The sequence below is a fragment of the Eleutherodactylus coqui genome, chromosome 1 (genome assembly GCF_035609145.1).
Source record: "Eleutherodactylus coqui strain aEleCoq1 chromosome 1, aEleCoq1.hap1, whole genome shotgun sequence".
NCBI classification, from domain to species: Eukaryota; Metazoa; Chordata; class Amphibia; order Anura; family Eleutherodactylidae; genus Eleutherodactylus; species Eleutherodactylus coqui.
This window is the reverse complement of record NC_089837.1, coordinates 445,405,858-445,431,149: the sequence shown is the minus strand read 5'-3', so window position 1 is coordinate 445,431,149 and position 25,292 is coordinate 445,405,858. Positions and strand designations below refer to the sequence as shown.

Sequence of the window (25,292 nt, the reverse complement as noted above, 5' to 3'; positions counted from 1 at the left end):
CTGTTTCCACTTATAAAGAAACCCAGTCTGACTGGGGCATGCAGTGTGGGCCGAAACCCACCTGCATTAACCCTTTCCAGTCCACTGTGTGACCTGTGAAGACATTAGGGTTTAAGGCTGTACAGCTCCGTTGTTGGTAGACGTCCGTCGGGGTTCTCTTACTGTATATTGCCAGCCTCTCTGCTGTCGGAGCCTATCCTACGTGTCAGCTCATGCAGTACTGGCTTTAGCCAGCATATAGCGCCGTTGTATAACGGCAGAAAAAGAGTAAGCCCCCTAGGAAAACCATATACAAATTGGATTGGAAAGGGTTAAGCACAACATTACTACCTCAGCTGTGTTGGGCAATGCAATGGGATATTTCTATGTACCGCCGGTGGCTTCCTGGCACCCACCCATGCTGTAGGTGCACACGGAGTTTTTACTACATCTGTACACTTATAAAGAACCCCAGTCAGACTGGGGCATGCAGTGTGGGCCGAAGCCCACCTGCATTAAGCACGACATTACTACCTCAGCTGTGTTGGGCAATGCAATGGGATATTTCTGTGTACCACCGGTGGGTTCCAGGGAGCCACCCATGCTGTGGGTCGACAGGGACTTCACAATAGGGAGTTGTACCTGCCTGTGTCTATGAATTAAAAAGCCCGGTCTGACTGGGGCATGCAGACACCTTGACAGAATGAATAGTGTGTGGCACATAGGTTCCCCATTGCTATGCCCACGTGTGCAGCTCCTGATGGCGGTGGCACAGGATTCTATTTCTCATTGCTTCTGTACAGCATTGTGGGCTATCGCTCCGCCACTTTTAAAGAGGGTCGCTGCCTAGCCGTGCCAACCTCTGCAGTGTGTGCCTGCGGTCCCTCGTCATGGCAGACGCAATTCTAAATAGACATGAGCGTGGTGTGGCATGAGGGCAGCTGAAGGCTGCCCAGGGACACTTTGGTGTGCGCTGTGGGGGGGAGGGGGGGCGGTTGGTCAGCATGTAACCCAGGAGAAGTGTCAGTGGAGTGTCATGCAGGCAGTGATTGTGCTTTGTTGGAGGTAGTGTGGTGCTTAGCAAAGGTATGCCATGCTAATGAGCGCTTTTCAGAAGTAAAAGTTGTTGGGAGGGGGGGGGGCCCACTCTTGCCGCTATTGTGGCTTAATAGTGGGACCTGTGAACTTAGGATGCAGCCCAACATGTAGCCCCTCGCCTGCCCTATCCGTCACTGTGTCATTCCCATCACTTTCCTGAATTGCCCAGATTTTCACACATGAAAACCTTAGCGAGCATCGGCGAAATACAAAAATGTTCTGGTCGCCCATTGACTTCAATGGGGTTCGTTGTTCGAAACGAACCCTCGAGCATCACGGGAAGTTCGTTACGAATAACGAACACCCGAACATTTTGGTGTTCGCTCATCTCTATTTCTAATCCATTGCTGTCTTTAAGAGCCGCATATGATACTTTTCTCTAATTTCGTCAAGTGTCATACATACTATAAGTTGAACATAAAAATCACTAATTTTAGGGATTAATGTTAATGATTCATTGAGGGAGTCGATTAAAGGGGAATTTCCGTTTCAGTGGAAGCACAGCAGTATTCTTTATCTTGGGGTGAAACTTATTTTAATAAATTTTCTTCCATTGATTTCAAATCTTTAGCTGGAACTAGACTTTTTTTTTAAACGGGAATTCTCATCGGTTGGTGGCATAGTTTTGTACAAGATGATTGTTTTGCTGAAAATTTTGTACTATCCCCTACTCCATCATAGCCAAATTCCTAAGAAAATTATCAGAGTTTATATGGAAGCATGGGAAAGCTAGAGTTTTCTCTTCTATCCTACTACTCCATCGCAATACTTATGGACATATTGTCACTTTATAATTCTCAACCAAACCCAAACCGGGTTAACTAACTCTTCAAATTCCAGTTGGCCTACTATAGAATGCTGCCTTAATGGATCCAAGTCCTTAGGATCACTTTTAATTGCCTCCACTTTAACATCTATTTACCCCAATTTAACTTTACACTTAAACACCCAATTTATGTACCCTCGCATGTGGATCTCACTATTGGTAATTTTACTCCCAAAAAGAGCAAAGGTCTCCTCAAAAATATTGTGTATTATTCAACCATCCCTTAAAGCTGATGTACGAATGTTTTATAATATTTTTGCAGGGGACCTGGGAGATTCCAGAAAGGCTCATCTTTTGATTTGGAGGGAGACTTGGATAATAAAGTCTCCCTTGACCAATGGTTATGGTTGTTCAAATTGGCTAATCAATCTATACTTCCTGCCTCCATTTTAGAAACTGATCTTAAACTGCTGACTAGATGGTACGTTGCCCATCTAAAATGAGCCAAATGCTTCCTGAGCTCTGGAGAGTTGGTGGAATTGTGGACATTTGGGTTCGATTTGTCATATTTTCTGGAACTGCCCCATTCTGTCCACCTTTTGGAGAAATGTGTTCTCACTCGTTGGAAAGATGATACCTATACCCATGAATATGGGAATTGTTATATTATTATTTGATGCTGATTCAATCTCTCCTCCCTATAGAAAATTAATAGGTCACATCCCATTATCCACTAAGCTTTCAATAGCCAGAAATTGGAGGTCTCCCACGTCTCCTTCTATAAGTGCGCTAATAAATTTGATCTCTGAACACAGTCTATTTAAAAGACTTTTTGCCCTCCATAATAACATGTTATACAAATTCTATTCCCTGGCTCCAGCACTCTCTAATGTAATTCTGCCTTCGTAATGGTTTTATTTATGTCAATTTTCTTTTATGTTAACATTTTATTGTTTAGTTCTGTGATCAAAATGTGCTTTTCCCTTTTTTTCCTTCTGTTTGAATCAACACATTTTCTCTTGCTGTATTAGAATGCTTATCTGCATTTCTGTAGTTGCATTTCTTTGTTATCATAAATTCTTGTCAATAAAAAAGTTAATGAGAAAAAAAAAAGACAGCACCAAAGGACACCACATGTCATGTAGTCCGGTGCTGATGTCATCATGTCAGACCCATGCCTGAACTCGGAAGCTATCGGCACCAGAAGCACCATGATACTAGTTTTTTTTGTCTCAGGTGGAGAAACTCAGCACTACATTGGGGGGTCCAGTTTGAAATTTTAGTTAAGACCAATGTCTCTTCATTGTACTCTAATGATACTAGTATATTTTTACTTCAGGGCAAAATTTGAAAGTATAGATACTACAAAGTCACTTTTCAAATATATGAGTTATGCGTACTTGATACTTGTAAGTCTTTCAGGTTAACTGTCATTACAAACATAAAACCCTGTGCAACAAGGCAAAAATGTGTGTCTCCGTGGCATTGCGCTTAGCTGAGGGAGATGAATTTATTGAAGTAATGTTCTTTCCCAAGGAAAACTTTACCCACACATTTCAGAGTCTATTAACGTTCCTTGTCATTGGGTGAGTGTTCATATAAATGCTCATTTTTAGATTCGGAAACTTATTTTAAAAAGTATTTTTGCCTTACAGAATATTCTGCACCATACGAAAACACATTTTTATGCCTTCCCACGGCTTTAACACCCACTTTACTACTGTTGCTGCAGTATATTTTAGTAATAAAAATAATAAAAGTAGTCATTATTATTACTAATGATAATATGTATCATTCCTCTGCTTCAGCTTTAAGTTTTATTTAAGGACACGTTTCAAAAACTTTTGATCATTGTCATCAAGTATCGAGAGTTCGAGGTCTTCAACAGAGGTCAACTCAAATAATGTAAATCCTTGTCAGCTAAAACTGCCCATACAGAGTCTTTTAATAAATCTGCCTACAATTCATTGTGTATTAAGACATTTGGACTTTACCTTCACAATAGAGCACAAGGGAAGCAAGGATTTGACATTATAAACTTCAGCATGCACAAACCTTTGTTCAGCTGTTAAATAAAGTGTCTGGCAGCAGGTTTTCTCCCTCTGCCAGTTCAAATAAATATGCATGCTCAGCTGCGCCCAGCATAGATTTTAATTGGGAATTCAAAAAAGAAAGTTAACAGTGAAACGACTACTTTTGGATATGTTCACACATAGTGGTATTAGTATGGGTTTTCTGCATTGGAAAAGTCGCACCAAAATCCGTATTAAAAAATGCATCAAAGTCCACATCAAGATCTGCACCAGTGGTGTGGATTCTGAAGCAGATCCGACGTAGACTTCACCCGTTCAATTGAAAGGGTGAAATCTGCTGATAATCTGCATAAAAAAAACATACGGTACAGATTTTTATGCAGATTCTATGTATATGCGAATATGCTGCGAATTTTGTTACAGACCCACACCAGAAAACACTAAGTGTGAATACACCCTCATTGTATACTTCACATCAGTATAAAAAACTAGGATCTTTAAAGGGATTATCCCACAATCCAACGTTTTTGTCAAAAGCACAGTACCTTCCTAATATCATAAAATAAAATGTCACATGCCCTAATAAAACTACTCTGTGCCTCCCTTCTAGGTATTTACAGTCTGTGACTTTCATCGCCTAGCAAAAAGGGTGGTCCTACTGCTAAGCCCATGAGACTAACAGTTCCAACTTGAAACCACAATTCCGAGAAGCTCTCTGCATCTCTTGTCTGCCAGCATCTTTTTACTTCTATGCATTTACCAGTAACACTAGTCTATCTGTGCAATGAAAGAGTTAGTTAATAGAGATGAGCGAGCACCAAAATGCTCGGGTGCTCGTTACTTGGGACGAAATTTTTGCGATGCTCAAGGGTTCGTTTCAAGTAACGAACCCCATTGAAGTCAATGGGCGACCCGAGCATTTTTGTATATCGCCGATGCTCGCTAAGGTTTTCATTTGTGAAAATCGGGGCAATTCAAGAAAGTGGTGGGAACGACACAGCAACGGATAGGGCAGGCGAGGGGCTACATGTTGGGCTGCATCTCAAGTTCACAGGTCCCACTATTAAGCCACAATAGCGGCAAGAGTGCCCCCCCCCCCCCCCGCACTGTCAGCATAAAGATTGTTCTCCTCTGCCATAGCTGTAACAGCTGTGGCAGAGAAGAACGATGTTAGCCCATTGAATTCAATGGAGCCGGCAATACAGCAGGTTCCACTGAAAGCAATGGGCTGCCGGCGTGCGCGGGATGAATTGTCGGGAAGGGCTTAAATATATAAGCCCTTCCCTGCAATTCATCCAGAAATGTGTAAAAATAAAAATATATACCGTATATACCGGCGTATAAGGCGACGGCGCGTATAAGACGACCCCCCAACTGTCACCTTATACGCCAGGAATACAGCGGAGCAAAGAATAAAAATCATTACTCACTTCCCCCGGCGTTCTGCGGCGCTGCTGCAGGCTGTCGCTCCCTCCTGGTCCCCGGCAGAGCATTGCTTTCTGGACGCAGGGCTTGAAATCCCCACCTCCAGAAAACACACATGCCTTCAGCCAATCACAGCCATTCAATGACATTATTGTCAAAGTGAGTCTTTTAACTGTGATCTTCTTTGAGTTAGAGGAGACCTCTAGGGATTCCTCTGCCACTTATGCTGCCAGTGTCAATACCGTCTCAATGTCCATTGTCTTGTGTCTTGTCAATATGGCACTAGCTGCTATTGAACACTTTAATATACTCAGCAATGGCCTGTCTGCATGTAAGAAAAGGTATAGAAAAGAGAGGAAAGTAATGAAAGAAAGAGGTTATGGGGGAAAGAAGGTGGGTGTTGCATCCTATCCGGACGTGAGATATACACAAAATAAGAATAAGCACAAGTGTGCGTAACACAACCAATAAGCACGACCGTGCAATGTAAAAACAAAATAAACTAAGGGAAATCCTTTCCCTGCAAACCCTACCCCGGGAGGGAGCCCTGCCTAATCGGCGGGCCAATTGCTTCTGACAGGTGCGGCCCCACACGCGAACCTAAGCCACTAATAAATACCTACCAGGGAGCCCTGATACAAAAGGGAACATTAAGCTGAAGCCAGCAGTGGTACTTAGCTGTAGAAGCAATCTGCAGCAAGGAGGAGGAGCTCCAGCGGCAGGCTGTGCTCCTCAGCAGCAATCCAGGAAGCAAATGAAATTGACCAGCACTGAGGTCAATTATAGCATAGCTTATATATGGCAGGGCCACTCAGAGACAGGTGAGGACTGACATCACTCACCCAAACACCACGCCCCTCAGCTCCAGGACAGGCAGCACCACTGCTAAAACCAGGTCCGGGCTGAAAGCAAAGCGAAGACCCCAGAACAGCTGCAACAGTGGGGAGGTAAGGGGTAAAGGGATGGGGAATGAGGAAAATTTCTGCATCCACTTGCCCCTAGGTTTGAATCCACATTTGTTCGTCTACCCCAAGAGCTCCTGTAACTCTGTTGATTCTAGCAAGAGGGACCAGGCCACCCACTTTCCCAGGGAGTCGCCATGTTCTGGGTGTTCTTTCACCATCAGCTCCTCCATATGTCCCAGGTGACCTAATTCCTGGACAAATTTGATTATCCTGGGGGGGGCAAGTGGTCCTCAAATGTTTGGGAATCGAGGCCTCGCTGCTGTAAGGAAATGACGTAAAAGGCCTTTTTTTTGCCGACAAACTCCCAGGCATAATGGAGAGCAGTGCCAGCTGTGGTGATTAAGTGACCGCCCCATGTTTTACCTTCTCATACATAGAGAATATGCTCTCCCAGAAGGTCCTCAGGTCCAGACATTCCCACCAAATGTGGAGCATCATCCCCACCGCTAGGTTACATCACCAGCATTGATCTGAAATTGATAGATATATTAAATGGATTAGAACTGGACACCTATACCATCTGGAAAGAATTTTATAGTTTTTCTCCTGGGCAGCGCAGGCCACTAGCAGTTTGTGTGAGAGCAAATATGCCCTGTCCTAGCCAGAGCCCGGTATCGGAGTGGCACATTCTCTCTCCCGACCAAGGACATTCCCACCAAATGTGGAGCATCATCCCCACCGCTAGGTTACATCACCAGCATTGATCTGAAATTGATAGATATATTAAATGGATTAGAACTGGACACCTATACCATCTGGAAAGAATTTTATAGTTTTTCTCCTGGGCAGCGCAGGCCACTAGCAGTTTGTGTGAGAGCAAATATGCCCTGTCCTAGCCAGAGCCCGGTATCGGAGTGGCACATTCTCTCTCCCGACCAAGGACAAAAGAGGTGGCGTTATGCAGCAGTATACTGTATGTTCCTGAAAGGCTGTGAGGAGGAAGGGATTCCTGTAGAAACAGGTCTTAAATTATTGTGGGGGCTTCCCCCAGCTGAGAGGATTCCCTTTGGGAGTTAAAGAAGGCTGATAGCTGTCTATGTTCGAACCATGAAAGTGTTTTGTCTGGATGTCTGGCCTGAGGTGTGGGCAACAAGGGCAGGACACCATGTGGGGCTATCCCTGTCATCCTTACATTGTGGGCTGCCTCCCAGCATAGGAATTTGTGTGTTGTCCAGGAGGGAAAGCAGGGTTATGAAATAAATTCAGAAGTTAAATAGCTTTTTCCGCTGTACTGTGGATGTGCCCTCAAAAAAAGACCTGAACGATGCAACTGTCTGCGTGTAATTAGTTTAGTAAGGGATCTCTCACACTAGTGTTTTTTACAGCAGACCACACGCGTATCTTTCAAGTACATGCGTACTTGCTATGTACCAGCAATCCCCATATACTATCTTGGTGAGTATGCTGGTATAATACATGCCAAAATAGTGCATGCCCCAATATTTTTTGCGTGTGTGAGAGGCACCACTCTAAGTGAATGTCAGATCTCGTGTGAGAGAGCCTTTACATTGTGTTTGTCTATTATTGGGACTTAAGTAAAAATCAGACCAGGTAAATCAATGCAAAAATCCAGGTAATTCCAAAGTGTTCACTTACTTTTTCTTCTGACTGTACGGAGCTGCACTCTATTGTATATCCTCTCTATTAAGGAAAATATAAAGCAGAGGATTTGCCCAAGTTATTGAAAATCTAGAGATTCCATATGGAAATGAAGCATTTTAACATGATATATTCTCCACTAGGAAAATGTCACATTCAACCTACTTCCCACATTATTTTATCCTAATGGCCTTTGAAGCACCTAAATAAATTGCACACATCGTTCACAGTTCTTTCCTTGTCTCTGTGCCTATTACTATGAAAAATAAATACAATTGTACTGGTGAAGGTGGGTTGCTTGACTGATTATGAAGTTTTGCTCCAATAAAATAATGCTTTAATCTGGTAAGTTTACATCTATAGGTACTAAAGATTATACTGCATTCATGATATAGAATTCCTATCCTTGAGGCCGGTTTCACACGAGCAAGAAAATTGTGTGATTTTCGTGTGATGCGAGAGTGAGTGAGAATGCAGAATTATCTAAGCCACTTTCTTTTTCATTATTATGGTTGCTGCACAACATGTCTGATAGGTCTGAGTTGCAGTCATCAGACAGCTTCTGTTTTTGCTTTTCCGGGCTATTTGTGGGTGAGGGGCCACTCAGCATGTCTGGCGCCATCTTGTATCTCCTGTCCCCCTTAGTATTGTCCCCATCTCCGGGAGAGCTAGCTGCTGATCCCTCCGTCACTGCCTCTGCACCCTCTCCCATCTCCTCTGTCTCTTCCCCGGCTGTCAGCAGCTCACCTGTTTTTACAGCATCTGAGGTTGCCTGCACTTCCCCCATCAGTGTGCCGTTGGCTGGTTCGTCTTCCGCCGCCATGTTAGGTGTGGTAGCGCGCGCCGGGAAGAAGTCCTCCAATCTGGAAGGTTTCAGCCTAGTTGTTCTTCTCTTCGACATCTCCGGATGCCTGGTGCGTTCTCCGGTGCTGTGGGGTTGTTTTCTCCCATATCCCATTGCTTTGGTGTTGCTGTGAGCCTGTTGTCTAATGGAGATTAAGCACAAGCGTCCGTTCTGGTGCCTCACCAAGTCACGCCCCCGAGAATGCAGAATTATGAAACCAATGATGTTCAATGGTTTCCTCTACATTTGTGATGCTTTCCCTCATGCGATGTTGCAAGAAAAAAAATCTCTTTGACATCTTTTTACAATATTACCCATTGTCTTCAATGGGGCTGGGGGCAGCAACGCCAGCCCGATTCAAAGCAATGGGAGAACTTCATGATCCTCTGCTACTGCTGTGACAGCAGTGGCTGGGGAAATCATTTCAGCTGCGGCTGGGGGAAACCCTTGAGCCACGGCTGGGAGAATCCCTTGAGCTGCAGCTGGGTGAATCCCTTCATGAAGGGATTCCCCATAGTGATGCGAGGATATTTTCACATGAAAATACCTCGCATCCATAGGTCTTTCACATGGTGGAAAGTGCAAGATCAATATCGGCCTCGCCTGTGAGAAACTCAGACCAATATTGCTCTTGTCCATGTGAATGCACCCTGAATTGATAACTGTACTTTACCAGTTGGGGGTCCCTACATAGTTTATGCTGTCAGAACTGATTGCACAGTGACAGATTGTGTAGGGGCACCCCTCGCTTCATCCCCTTCCCCTCCCCAATCCCAACTGGAAGGCAATTAATAAGTACATTTCTATGAGGAATAACAGAGGCACAATACAGGGTTCTTAAAAAAGATGTTCCAAAACGGATGTTTCATGGAGAGTACAGTTATTTGCTATGTCAGAGGAACTATATAAGGGTTTAAAGGGTTTTTCCATTTCATTACCAGCTAATTAAGGTAATTAAATATAACATGCTTACTTTAGCAACCACTTTAAACTTCACTATCCTGTCATTAATCAGGCTCCTTGATGGATACAGTAATTAGCTGCTGTCATTACTTATGCAGAGATGAGCATGTTACATAACAATCAGCACTTCATATGACAAAGAAGTTAAGCCCTTATATGGCTGGTAAATATTTGTGAAGTCTGCTGCCAGTAAAAAGCAGTGTGCATTGGAAATGGCTATTTATACATTTAAAAATACATAAAATTCAATAGCAAACATTGTTAAATATAAAACCATACCCGTTTTAGGGGAGAACTGGAGTGTCAGTTTTCCTGCAGACTGCAGATTTCAATATAATAGTTTTCAGACATGCACATACCAACAAATACATTCGGTATGTCAACCTAAATGGGCTAGAAATAACATTGTTCATTCTTCTTCTATTACTGCTTCATGATCCAGTCCAAGAGCATGTGGCTCAAAAGCCATACAAATAAATGTGACACCCCCCTCTCCATCACCGCTCCTTTATTTGATAATCATTCTGTATAAAGTGCCTTCGCAACCTCTTAACACCAATTCAATCACAGTTATGTGGAATAGACCACAATGAACACTAAATTCACCAAGGCCATTCTCACTAACAATCACTCGCAGGCTTCTCTCCCACGAGCGTATATTAGCCGACCATTTTCACAGCCGGCTGATATGCGCTGTGATCTGATGCATTGGAATCCAATGCATCAGATCACATGGCTGTATTCCTGAGATTTAAAAGCACCCAGCCAACCCAATATAGTGCCGGCGTTTTTACGTCGGGCTTAAAAGATAGTTCTGGAACTATCTTTTGGTCTGAAATATGTCGGCCACTGCATGGGAGCCTATGGCAGCAGCCGCAGGTGGGAGGGAGTTTAGCGGAGTTAGAGGGAGTTTAGAGAGTTTCTGCTCCCCTACCCCCTTGCAGGCTCACCTGTCCTCTCCTCCCCACTGGCTTTATCTGCAATGGGAGGGGGTGGGATGGGGGCGAGAACTTAGAATTGGTTCTTTGTAAACTTAAATATGAAGACCACGCTTGGCAAGTGTGTGGGGATTTAAAGGTCTTGTGAATGTTGCTCGGGCAACAAGCTGGATATACCAAATACCCTTGTTTTCTGTGTCATGGGACAGTCAAGACCGACAAAATCACTGGACCAAGTCGGTCAAAAAAATGTTCTCCGAGAAACCTTGGTACCTCCACATAAAGTTCTTCTACCACCTCTCCATATAAAATTGGGATTGATGAAACAATTCATGAAATCACTTCCAAGAGATGGGGAATGCTTCAAATATTTGGTTACCAAGCTTCCAGGCCTCTCGGAGGCAAAATCGAAGGAAGGTGTGTTCGTCGGACCAGACATTCGAAGGCTTATAACTGATCAAGAGTTTGTCAATACCATGATGGTTTCCCAAAAAGAAGGGTGAATTACATTTAAAGAGGTCGTTGAGAAATTTTTACGCAATAAGAATGATCCTGACTACAAAAAGATCGTCGGACAAATGGGGAAAGCATTTGGAGCTGTGAGTGAAGAACAAGGTAAACGATTCCACCAGGACATTAAAGAGATGGGAAAAAGATAACAGGGGAAATGGAGCATTACAATGATGGCAGACTACTGTTGGATGCTTCAGAGAGACATTCTGGATGCTACTCACAGGTGTAAATGTACCAAGAAGAGCCTCACAGGGAAGAACAAATGATTTTAGTGTGTTATAGTGAGCTCATTTCAGTTCAAGAATGATTTTCATGTAAAATTTGTAATTAAAAATTAATTTTATAAGTCTTTTCATTTATTTTGAGGTATTACCCTATTTAACATAGATAACTAAATTGTCAGGAAAGATGATGTCCTATGACAAAACAGATGTCATTTTCGTATTCGGCATACCGAAAAATATGAAGATTACGTGGAATAACCAAAACAACTCTTAATTTTTTTTTGTAGACCTGTGTTATTAGCAGATCAGATTAGGTGAAGGGTCCTTTCATGTGGGGCAAAGAGGTCATTTGAATTTTAAATAAAGTTTCCATTATTGGCATTTTTGACATTCTGTATGCAGTATTTTTTAAACTGTCCCAGTCACATCATTGGCCTTATTTCTAGTACACATTCTACTTGCAGACTACAAAGAGAGTCTAATAGTTACTTACATCACTAAGTTACCTAATTTGCCCTCTCAAGAGTCCTAATGAATGAAGCTTTTCATTGCCAATTTCGCTTATGCTAAGGGTGCATTCCCACGAACGTATATCGGCTTGGTTTTCACGCCGAGCCGATATACGTTGTCCTCGTGTGCAGGAGGGGGGGAGGATGGAAGAGCCAGGAGCAGGAACTGAGCTCCCGCCCCCTCTCTGCCTCCTCTCCGCCCCTCTGCACTATTTGCAATGGGGAGAGGTGGACCGGGGGCAGGGCTAATTCTCAGAACTGCCCCTGATTGGTCCCTGCGCTGAGCCAATCAGAGGCAGCACTCACCCATTCATGAATTCATGAATGGGTGTGAGTGAGAGCTGCCTCTGATTGGTGAGGCTGTGACCAATCAGAGGCAGCTCATTCAGCAGGCGGGGATTTTAAATCCCTGGCTGCTGAATACTACTCAGAGCAGTTCAGGAGAACTGCCGGCCAGACGCGGCTGAACTCCGGCTGCAGCGGAAAGGTGAGTATACATTTTTTTTTTTTTACACATTTTAGGATGATTTTCAGGTAAGGGCTTATATTTTTAAGCCCTTCCCGAAAATTCATCCCGCGCTCGCCGGCAGCCCACTGCTTTCAATGGAGCCGGCTGTATTGCCAGCTCCATTGAATTCAATTTTCAGTGCTCCAGCACCCTAATACTCGAACGAGCATCAAGCTCGGACGAGTATGCTCGCTCATCTCTAATATGCTATAAGCAAAAATGCTCAGCTGAATGCTGTGTCTGCTTGTTAGTTCAAGACGGCCTCGTAGACGTTCCACTGAGCCTGTCTTCAGCTAGAGATCAGTGATAAAGCTCAGTCAAGTGCTTCTGCTACTACATTCTAGCGAAGAATGGGACTCTCAGCACCCGGATTGCCATCGACTAAAATTTTTGACACGGCCCTGAGTAACTTGACAAAGCACAGTTACTCTTTAATGAGCCAGCTGTGAGTTTATAATTTTTGGAAATCACATTGAAATCACTGTAAATACTTTGATTCTAACTTATAAGCATTCAAGGCAATCTAGAATGGACCAATAAAGTATGGGAAATAAAAAAAGAAAAATGCTAGCTCAGTTCCTCGCATTGCATCTCTAGCAGCTGATTAAGAAGTCAATAGTCTGTTTCAGATTTCATGTAAAATGCTTGGCTCCTGGGCACATTAAGTTTAGAATAGGAAACACATGGTTTGATTTCTCCACTCTAGATTGCTGTTGATTTGATTTTATAATAAGATTACCATGAAATCAGTTTTGGAGGAAATTATCCATAAAACCACAGTGCAAATTCCTTACTGGGGCCCTGAATATAGGAAAGCTATAGAGCAGGATTTTTCCAAATAGTTTTCTTAACATATATTTATAGAATTATGATAATAAAGCCACTTAATAATAATGTGTTATATATTTCTCAATCCATCTTTTTTGTAACATATTTTTCAATCTAGTATAAAAAAAAGAATGATCCCCCCAAAAGGGAATGAACTTATGCCAATAAGAGCATTGAGAATCGTAAACTCAGCAATTATTTTTATATAATATATATATATATATATATATATATATATATATATATATATAAATAGGATATATGTATGCATGTGCCACCATGACTCATGAACGCCTGGAGCAATTTCAACCAAACTTGGTACATATATAACTCATCCCATGGGGACAAATTTGTATATAAATATATATATACACACACGCATATTTAAATTATTTTCATGTCTAAAGATTAAATGCATGGGCAATGCCGAGTAATCAGCTAGTCTATATATATATATATATATATATATATATATATATAAAGGTGAAAGCCCTCACTGACTCACTGACTGACTGACTGGCTCACTGACTCACCACTAATTCTCTAACTTCTCAGTGTCGTACAAACTTAAAATTTGGCACGACCGTACTGAGGAAAATCTACCTCACGTCTATGTTTATATATTGAGGAGAATCTACCTCAAGTCTATGTGTATATATTGAGGAGAATCTCCCTTAGCTGTATGTGTATATACTGGGGAGAATCCAACTGACCTCTGTGTGTATATACTGAGAAAACTCTAACACTCCTCTATGTGTATATACTGAAGACAAATTACCTCACCTCTATGGGTATATATTAAGGAGAATCTACCTCACCTACAGTTAGGGCCAGAAATATTTGGACAGTGACACAAGTTTTGTTATTTTAGCTGTTTACAAAAACATGTTCAGAAATACAATTATATATATAATATGGGTTGAAAGTGCACACTCCCAGCTGCAATATGAGAGTTTCCACATCCAAATCGGAGAAAGGGTTTAGGAATCATAGCTCTGTAATGCATAGCCTCCTCTTTTTCAAGGGGCCAAAAGTAATTGGACCATATACTCTAAGGGCTGCAATTAACTCAGAAGGCGTCTCCCTCGTTAACCTGTAATCAATTAAGTAGTTAAAAGGTCTGGGGTTGATTCCAGGTGTGTGGTTTTGGATTTGGAAGCTGTTGCTGTGACCAGACAACATGCGGTCAAAGGAACTCTCAATTGAGGTGAAGCAGAACATCCTGAGGCTGAAAAAAAAGAAAAAATCCATCAGAGAGATAGCAGACATGCTTGGAGTAGCAAAATCAACAGGCGGGTACATTCTGAGAAAAAAGGAATTCACTGGTGAGCTTGGGAACTCAAAAAGGCCTGGGCGTCCACGGAAGACAACGGTGGTGGATGATCGCCGCATACTTTCTTTGGTGAAGAAGAACCCGTTCACAACATCAACTGAAGTCCAGAACACTCTCAGGGAAGTAGGTGTATCTGTCTCTAAGTCAACAGTAAAGAGAAGACTCCATGAAAGTAAATACAAAGGGTTCACATCTAGATGCAAACCATTCATCAATTCCAAAAATAGACAGGCCAGAGTTAAATTTGCCGAAAAACACCTCAAGAAGCCAGCCCAGTTCTGGAAAAGTATTCTATGGACAGATGAGACAAAGATCAACCTGTACCAGAATGATGGGAAGAAAAAAGTTTGGAGAAGAAAGGGAACGGCACATGATCCAAGGCACACCACATCCTCTGTAAAACATGGTGGAGGCAACGTGATGGCATGGGCATGCATGGCTTTCAATGGCACTGGGTCACTTGTGTTTATTGATGACATAACAGCAGACAAGAGTAGCCGGATGAATTCTGAAGTGTACCGGGATATACTTTCAGCCCAGATTCAGCCAAATGCTGCAAAGTTGATCAGACGGCGCTTCACAGTACAGATGGACAATGACCCCAAGTATACAGCCAAAGCTACCCAGGAGTTCATGAGTGCAAAAAAGTGGAACATTCTGCAATGGCCAAGTCAATCACCAGATCTTAACCCAATTGAGCATGCATTTCACTTGCTCAAATCCAGACTTCAGACGAAAAGACCCACAAACAAGCAAGACCTGAAGGCTGCGGCTGTAAAGGCCTGGCAAAGCATTAAGAAGGAGGAAACCCAGCGTTTGGTGATGTCCATGGGTTCCAGACTTAAGGCAGTGATTGCCTCCAAAGGATTTGCAACAAAATATTGAAAAAAAAATATTTTGTTTGGGTTATGTTTATTTGTCCAATTACTTTTGAGCTCCTAAAATGTGGAGTGTTTGTAAAGAAATGTGTACAATTCCTACATTTTCTATCAGATATTTTTGTTCAACCCTTTAAATTAAACGTTACAATCTGCACTTGAATTCTGTTGTAGAGGCTTCATTTCAAATCCAATGCGGTGGCATGCAGAGCCCAACTCGCGAAAATTGTGTTACTGTCCAAATATTTCTGGCCCTAACTGTATGTGTGTATATACTGGGGAGAATCTGCCTCACCTCTCTGAGTATATACTGAGGAGAATCTAACTGACCTCTGTGTGTATATGTTGAGGAGACGCTAATGCTCCTCTATGTGTATATACTGAGGACAATCTACCTCACCTCTATGGGTATATACTGAGGAGAATCTACCACACCTCTGATGGTATATACTGAGGAGAATCTACCTCACCTCTGTGTGTATATACTGAGGAGAATCTACCTCACCTCTATGGGTATATACTGAGGAGAATCTACCACACCTCTGATGGTATATACTGAGGAGAATCTACCTCACCTCTGTGTGTATATACTGAGGAGAATCTACCTCACCTCTGTGTGTATATACTGAGGAGGATCTACCTCATCTTTGTGTGCATATACTGAGGAGAATCTACCTCACGTCTGTATGTATATACTGAGGAAAATATAACTGACCTTTGTGTGCATATACTGAAAGGCTATAAGTACATTGTTACATCTGCAGAGGATGTACTGGACCAGCACCTGCAGACATGCACAACAATTGCTCACAGTATGGTGGCCAAAACAAACCAACAGATAATAAATGGGAAGTCTTTCCCTAAACACGTAACGAACGAGGGAGAGGACCCTGCCTAATACGGCAAACTGATTGTGTTGATAGATGTTGATAACCCTACTTTGCCAAGCTGATAAAGGACAAAACAAAGTAAAACACAGCACTTAGCTTTGGTAGAATAAGCTGCAGCATATGGAGCCATCCGGAGTAAAGAACAGTGGACACCACGCTGCCCATGGGAGCCACTAACTGCCAGCTCAGACAATTAGCAACTGACAATTTACAGCACCTTAGCTTCCAATCCATCCTAGCTAAATAATTAGCTAATTACCCACAGATGTGAGCACATTGTGTCACACCTACAAAGCTAGAAGATGCAGAATCATGTCTAAAACCCGCACCGGACTCCGTCAATCCAACAGCGATCCCAACAATGCTACAACATGCATAATGAAGCGGCTGTGGACTGCAGGGATGGAGCATGACTTTGAGGCTAAGAAGGGTCTGCAGCCTCCAGTCTGGGGGTAAATTTGAATAAACAGTGGCGTTACCTTTAAGGGTAAAAAGTGAGGAGAGTGGGAGGGGTGGCACATTCTGCAGAGGGACATCGGTATATGCAGTCTGAGGAGAATCTAACGCTCCTCTACATGTATACATATTTTATTCCTCGGTTCCTCTGAAGTAACCATGACATCATAAATTTTTTTGTGTAAACAACCGGTAAACACCTGCACCAAATTAACTCAGGCGAAGTTGTATATATCAGCTAGTACATAAAAATAAAAATGTAGAGGTAAAATACAAAAAGGATTAAAGTTGTTGTCTAAAATTAGGGTAGGTCTGACTAACGAGACTCCTGTCAATCCGGAGAATGCAGGTCTGGAGTGTCCACCAATGAATGGAATGATGGTCGCACAGCACAACTTTATTCACACCAATGGGATGGCTGGAGATACGATAGCTGAGTTCAAGCGTTCAGCTACAGTATCTCTGAGGGTCCCATTGAACTGAATGGCACAAGGGTGTGCATCTGTGAATTTTCTTCATAACCCATGTATGGACAGCTGCCTTTTCCTTGTGCAGTAGATTATCAGATTATATATTTTTCTCTTAAATATTTGGAAGTTACACTTAATAACGTTTGAGTAATAAAGTAATAAAGGTCTTAATAAAGTAAGACCTTCCCTTAACATTACCTTCAAAATTCATCAAAGCCCACAAAAACTGTGGGTGCTGGAGGGATTTGGAGCCCAGATTCGTATTTAGCAACCCAAAATGCATAAGGAAATTACTTTTTTGTTGAGAGGAGGATTTTTATGCAAGCCAGCGTAATTGTTTGAGATATTTTAACATAATATCTATCTGTCAAGGTCTAACTAGAACAACAGAATGTTAAGATCCACTCTAGGGAATTTTCAGAAATAGAAGTCACATGTTATAATAGTAAATATAGCTGGGAACTTCGTAAGCTTGCTCTAAGATATCGCACTACATAATGTGAAACCTTGAGTACAAAAAGATGATTAAAAAAAAAATCACTGGTTACTTTGGGTCAAAGATATTGGAATGGAACGCATAGTATGTTAGACTAAGAGCTTACTGTATGCAGATGAAAATGTTAAGTTTCTGTACAACCTTCGAGAAGTCTATGATGCCTTAGATGCCTTGCCATGGTTTTGGCTTGACTCTGCCAAAACCATGGCAAGAGCTTTTGTTACTAACAGGTAGTAGTAAGTGTCAAAAAAATGGTAGAAGGGACAAAAACAAGAAAGACAACATTTTTTCTATATCACAATGATTTTTGGGATTAAACATTGATGACCTATCCTTAGGATTATTGCATGATCAGTGGGGATCTGACCAAATCTCCAGTTGGGTACTGCACCTCATTAATAGACGTGACATGCACAGCAATGCCTTTCTGATAAATAATGGGGATTTAGTCAGTCCACAATCTATTACACATTGATGGCTTAACCTAAGGATATGTCAACACTGTATAATCCCAGAAAATCACAATTTTTTCTAAAATTTCTTTCCATTTTAGCTTTGGAAACCGCTAATCCATCTTTGTGGGAATGAGATAATGATTTATTCGTGTGTCTGATAATAACCTCTTCCAAGAAGCAATTTTCTTGTATAAATCTGTTTCCCTTATCTGCCCCATTCCCTTTTGTTGACATGGAAAGCACTGACTTCTCCATTGATCTCCCAATGGACAGCAAAATTCTGAAAAATTTCTATACTTGAGGAATTGGCCATTTGGGAAACAAGAAACTATACTAATTTTAGAAATCACACGCAATAAAGTAGAGGAAAGCCAGCCCTTCCATAAAAGCAGAATTTTCTTTATTACCATATATACTCGAGTAAAAGCCTAGTTTTTCAGCACATTTTTTAATGCTGAAAAAGCCCCCCTCGGCTTATATTCGAGTGAGGTAAAAAAAACAACAAAAAATCCACAATACTTAACGGCCCGACGGTCTCCCCGGCGGTGCGGCAAGCTGCTTGAGACTTCTCCCCGCTGTCATCTCCCTGCTCAGTTTTGAATTCCCCCACCGACAGCGCTGTATAAGTAAGCGCTGTGATTTGATCGAGCGCCAGTTCCATAATTTAACCCTTTTGGATATCTGGTAGATAATTTTAATATCAAAAATGCCTCTCTGTTGAGAACTAATTTTATCTGTAGCATTCTCCTCCAGCACCAGAGTTCAAACGCATCAATTTTCCTTCTTTCTGTTTTCCTGAGCGTCCAAATTCCGCAACCATACATCGTTATGGGAAAGACAATTGCATTGTTTTTTGTTGCATTGCTAATGTCCTTGCTTTTCCAGATCTTTTCCATTCCTTGCATTGCATTCACAGCAAGTGTACTCCTTCTCTTGATCTCAGGTCCAGATTGCTTATTGCAAAAGATTTTGGATCCAAGGAAGATGTAATCTTGGACTGACTCGACTTCTTCATTGTTAATGTTTATGATCACTGTACCATTGCCTACCGCGATCATGACTTCCGTTTTCTTGCTGTTGAGGTACAGTCCCATGATCTCACTTTCCTTTTGCACTCATTGGATAAGATTTTTCAGGTCTCTTTCACTTTCCGCAAGCAGAGTGGTTTCATCTGCATATCGAAGGTTGTTGACATTCCTGCCATGGATTTTGACTCTAATTTCTGATTCATCCAGATTGCATCGCCTCATGATCGTTTTGGCGTACAGATTAAAAAGGCCTTGTGATAGAATGCAACCTTGCTGTACGCCTTTCTCAATTCTGAACCAATCCGTGTTTTCATAAGCTGTCCTGGCTGCTGCGTCTTGTCATATGTATGTGTATATATATATATATGTATATATATGTTTCTTCGGATATATTCAATTAAGTCTGAGGAAGGACCCTAAGTAGGTTTGAAAGATCGCTATAACATCATGTCTTTTTATTAGCCCTTAAGAGGTATCATATTTACAAGATTACTTGGTTTCTCTTGCTGAGTACAATCACATTTTACTGCCCCTGAGACATGAATTTGTTTTTTTCTCTATACTTGAGAAATGTTCTAAAATTTTGACCTTCACCTTTCGATTAGTACATCCCACATACATCAAATTGCACAGTTTGCATGTAATTATATAAATAACATGATGTGAATCCCAGTTCAAAAACTATTTTATATTAATCGCATTTGAACTGTCGCTAGAACAAAAGCTGTGGCTCTTGTCTGCATATGTTAATTTTTTTTTTAGCTTTAACAGAGATTTCTTCTTCAAATTAATGGTGCTCCAATGGGCTTGAAATTCTCTCCTTTTTTAGCAAATTTGTTTATGACATGGTGGGAGGAGCAATCTATTTTTTTTAAGTGAACCTCTTGCTGATCGCTTGCTGTGCTATGGTTGTTACATCGATGACCTCTTATTTGTTTGGGATTGCAATGTGGCATTCAGCCGCAGTAGCATAATATACAGTGAGACGTGTATGTATGATGTTTGAGATACATAAACAATAATCTGTTTAATATAACATTTACAGAGGAATTAGATAATATAAGTATTGTCTTTTTGGATATCAAATTAAGAAGTAACATACAAATATGTCAAGTTTTCACTACCCTTTTCCAGAAACCAAATGTGGGTAACACCATTTTAAGAGCTGACAGTTGTCACCCTCATCATACAATAGAAGCAATCCCTGCGGGTGAAATGATAAGAGCTAAAGAAGCACATTCATCTGATTCTGAAGTTTTAACTGTTCATTCAGGCATGCAACATTGTTTATTAACCTTATCCAATCCACTGTCTGACGTCTTACTACATTCTGATTGAAGCTTGTACAGCTCCAATGTCAGGAGACGTCCGACAGGATATTCTTACCGTCTATTGCCAGCCACCCCGCTGTCGGAGCCTCTCTGGCGTACACACACTGGCTTTAGCCAGCAGATGGCACTGCTGTATAACATCAAAAAGAGAAAGCCTTTTAGGAAACCCTGAATCCAAAATTGGACTGAAAAGGGTTAAAAACAAGATACAAACCATGGATGCCTCACAGAGCCGCACAACGTGTTCAGCATTTGTCCCATAGACTCTATTGTCTGGCACTAATAAAAAGAGAGCAATGAAACAATCTGAACAGCTGGTATTTTCTATATAACATTTAGCAACTTATTTACAGAAATAAGGCACATGTTTTATAAATACTCCTATTCTCACATTAGATGATAGACTGTGTGAATGATTAAAAATGGTGTTTGGCGTGTTGTGGTAAAACCCTGGCCAGCATGCTATTGCCCAGTGACTCTAGGTCCCAGTTCAGACACACCCACCAACAAGTAGTTGTCATTGCAAGGCTGTAATGCTCCGGGTGACACCCAGTGTAATATATGTGCATACGCAAACAAATGCCATAACTTTTCTTCTAGTGACAGTTCAAATACATTAAGTATAAAAGAGTTTTTGAACTGGGATTCACATCATGTTATGTATATAATTACATGCAAACTGTGCATTGTTGATGTACGTGGGATGTATTATTCAAAAGGTGAAGTTCAGAATATCAGAACATTTCTCCGGTATAGAGAAAAAAACAAATGCATGTTTCAGGAGCAGCAAAACGCTGTATTGACAACATAATGGGTCTATGGAAGGATTTTGTTTTAAGGCAATTTAAAAAGTTAATGCCCCACCAAGGGGAGGTAATTGGAGAAAACGAGTTCACAACAGAGAAGCCTTTTGGATATTAAAATTATCTACCAGATATACAAAAGGGTTAAATTTAAGTGATTTGCTATAGATTTATTACAGACTTAGCTAGGCTATATTACTTGAATGTTATTATGTTTCTATGCTGTTATGGGGGAAGGCCCTTATGCTAATCACAATGCGGTGATTGGTTCCTATGGTTTTAAATACGATTAGTTTTTCATTTTTGTATGGTGTGATCAAGAGACAGTGTGCAGCTCGAAACACATTAGAGTTGCACTTTTAACTGAGAATGATATAATAAAGAAAATTCTGCTTTCATGGAAGTGCTAGTAGATTTTCCTCTTCTTGGTTGCATGTGATTTCCAAGCTGATTACTGAAGCTGTCCGTTGCACTCCTCACATAGAAATGCTGGGCAAGGTACATTTCAAACTGTAAAGGGACTTTGAAATATTTTAATTTTAGAAATACATAGTTTCAGCCTAGAATATTTTCTGGAAATCTTTGTTACCCTAAGGGCTCATGTCCACGGGCAAAATGTGATTTAAAATCCGCAGCGGATCTCCCGCGCGCGGATCCGCACCCCATAGGGATGCATTGACCACCCGCGGGTAGATAAATACCCGCGGATCGTCAATAAAAGGCATTTAAAAAAAAATGGAGCATGAAAAAATCTGGACCATGCTCCATTTTCATGCGGGTCTCCCGCGGGGACGGCTCCCGCGGGCTTCTATTGAAGCCTATGGAAGCCGTCCGGATCCGCGGGAGACCTAAAATAGGAATTAAAAGCATTTACTCACCCGCAGCGGGCCGCGAAGCTCTGCTCTTCCTCACGGCCGCATCTCCCTTGCTTCGGCTCGGCGGATGTGCCCGGCGCATGCGCGCGGCGCGTCGACGACGTGCCGGCGACGTGCCGCTGGCGTCAGGAATTCATCCGCCGGCCGAAAATGAAGATCCGGCCGTGAGGAACAGCTGACCTTCGCCGCCCGCTACGGATAGGTAAATGCTTTTAAATTTCTATTTTCAGTGCTCATGTCCGCGGGGCAGGAGGGACCCGCTGCAGATTCTCCATGTAGAATCTGCAGCGGATCTGATTTTCCCCGTGGACATGAGGCCTAAAGCAAAGTATCCCTTCTGCCATCATATACCATTTACACTTATACTGTAACACTGACTATTTAAGTATTTATTTATTTTTTCTCTACTCATCCTGTTGTGGTACTCTTTTGTGTACAAATTAATCACATCCATGTTTGTGCCTTGTCATAAGTATGTGTGTGCGTATGCCTGAGGAAGAACCCCAAGTAGGTTTGAAGGCTCACTATAACATCATATCTTTTTGTTAGCCATTACCTCTTCCCGCTCCATGACATACCGGTACGTCATGGAGCGGCGGGGTATGTATGAAGAGAGGTTGCGTGGCAACCTCTCTTTATACAGTATGGGCGTCAGCTGTTTATAACAGCTGACACCCGCGGGCCATAGCCGCGATCATCCGTTCGGCCGATCGCGGCTATTAACCAATTAAATGCCGCTGTCAATTCTGACATGTTCGGGGGTCCCGCACGGCCCCCCCGCAGTGAGATCAGGGGAGCCATGCAGGTGTCATGGCAGCTGGGGGCCAAATGAAAGGCCCCAGGGCTGCCTTACCAGACTGCCTATTAAGCCATCCCCGTGGGGTGGCTTGATAGACTGTCTGTTAAATTGCAGTATGACGTAATGCTATAGCATTACGTCATACTGCAGGAGCGATTAAAGCATCGCATGTTAAAGTCCCCCAGGGGGACTTCAAAGTAAAGTTAAAAAAAAATCAATAAAGATGAAAAAAATAAAATGTCTTTGAAAAAAAAAAAAGAGTAGTATAGTAAGAAAAAAACCTATACAAGTTTGGTATCGTAGTAATCGTACCGACCCATAGAATAAAGTTATCATGTCGCCTTTGTTGCCATTTGTGCGCCGTAGAAACGAGACGCACCAAATTATGGCTAAATTTTGTTTTGTTTTTTTTTTCATTTAACTCTACTTAGAATTTTTTTTAAGTTTTTCGGTACATTATATGGTACTTTAAATAGCACCATTGAAAAATACAACTCGTCCCGCAAAAAATAAGCCCTCATACAGCGAGGAAAAAGAGGGGAGGAAAAAACAAAAATGGAAAAAGAAAAATGGGCCACGTCATTAAAGGGTTAAAAGGTATCATATCTACAGGATTACTTGGTTTCTCTTACTGAGAAAAATCAAAATTTTCTCTACCGGCTATCACAGTACTAAACTTTTTTCACTAACCCTGTGAGACACTCATACCGTACCTGACCTGGATCTCCCACATACTTCTTACCCTATTCAACATTCTGCATCATGCTTCATCTAATTCACTAATAAGTAATAGCTGTCTTAAAGGGGTTGTCCCGCGGCAGCAAGTGGGTCTATACACTTCTGTATGGCCATAATAATGCACTTTGTAATGTACATTGTGCATTAATTATGAGTAGAGATGAGCGAACGTACTCGGATAGGCACTACTCGTCCGAGTAATGTGCCTTATCCGAGTACCGCTGTACTCGTGCAGAAAGATTCGGGACGCGCTGCGGAGCGGGGAGCTGCAGGGGAGAGCGGGGAGGAACGGAGGGGAGATCTTTCTCTCCTTCTCTCCCGGCCGCTCTGCCCCGCTCCCCGCTGCGACTCACCTGTCAGCAGCGGAGCGCCCCGAATCTTTCTGCACGAGTACAGCGGTACTCGGATAAGGCACATTACTCGGACGAGTAGTGCCTATCCGAGTACGTTCGCTCATCTCTAATTATGAGCCATACAGAAGTTATCAAAAGTTTTATACTTACCTGCTCCGTTGCTGGCATCCTCGTCTCCATGGTGCCGACTAATTTTCGGCCTCCGATGGCCAAATTAGCCGTGCTTGCGCAGTCCGGGTCTTCTGCTCTCTTCAATGCAGCCGCTCGTGCAGAATGCCGACTCCGTGTAGCTCCGCCCCGTCACGTGCCGATTCCAGCCAATCAGGAGGCTGGAATCGGCAATGGACCGCACAGAAGAGCTGCGGTCCACGGAGGGAGCAGACCCCGGCGGCCATCTTCAGCAGGTGAGTATGAAGACGCCGGACCGCCGGGATTCAGGTAAGCACTCTCCGGTTTGTTTTTTTAACCCCTGCATCGGGGTTGTCTCACCAGTTGGGAATCACTGGTGTAGAGTATAGTAGAAATGTATAAATACATTACAAATCTAAAACCCTACAAAAAAAAAACAAAAAAAACCAATGATCTTAAAGGGGTTGTCCCGCGCCGAAACGGGTTTTTTTTTAACCCCCCCCCCCCCCCCCCCCCGTTCGGCGCAGGACAACCCCTTTAAGATCATTGGTTTTTTTTTTTTTTTTTTTTGTAGGGTTTTAGATTTGTAATGTATTTATACATTTCTACTATACTCTACACCAGTGATTCCCAACTGGGGTGCCACAAGAACCCAACAGGAGTGCCATGGCTTCCAGGCTGGAAATCACTCCGCCAAAGTTAAATGGGCTTTCAGGCAGCGCCTGACGGGATACACTGGGGTTGAAGTGGAAACACTGCTCTGATCCTAGTTTAGTCAATGGGAGCTGTGCCTGCAGTTACAAGAACAACTCCCACTGATTTCAATGAGAGCTGCACCTGCAATTATGAGCTGTGGTCACTACAGGTGCAGCTCCATTGATTTCAGTGTAAGCTACACAATAGAAGTGCCTGCGCTCCGACCCTGGTGCACTGCCTGGAAAACCCCTTTAGGCTGGGTCCACAAGGGGTGGATTTGCTTTGGAATTTCCATACTGACCCTTTGAACTTCTGCTGTATTTACAGCCGAAGCAAAGTGGATGACATTTTGAAAATGTCTTTCACAAGC

The 25,292-nt window shown here is 42.3% G+C and overlaps 1 protein-coding gene across 1 annotated transcript in view; it reads left to right on the top strand.

Moving 5' to 3' along the window:
- The window catches only part of RXFP2 (relaxin family peptide receptor 2), a 334,755-nt gene that overhangs the window by 56,192 nt on the left and 253,271 nt on the right, over positions 1-25,292 (top strand). The gene's annotated exons all lie outside the window — the stretch shown is intronic.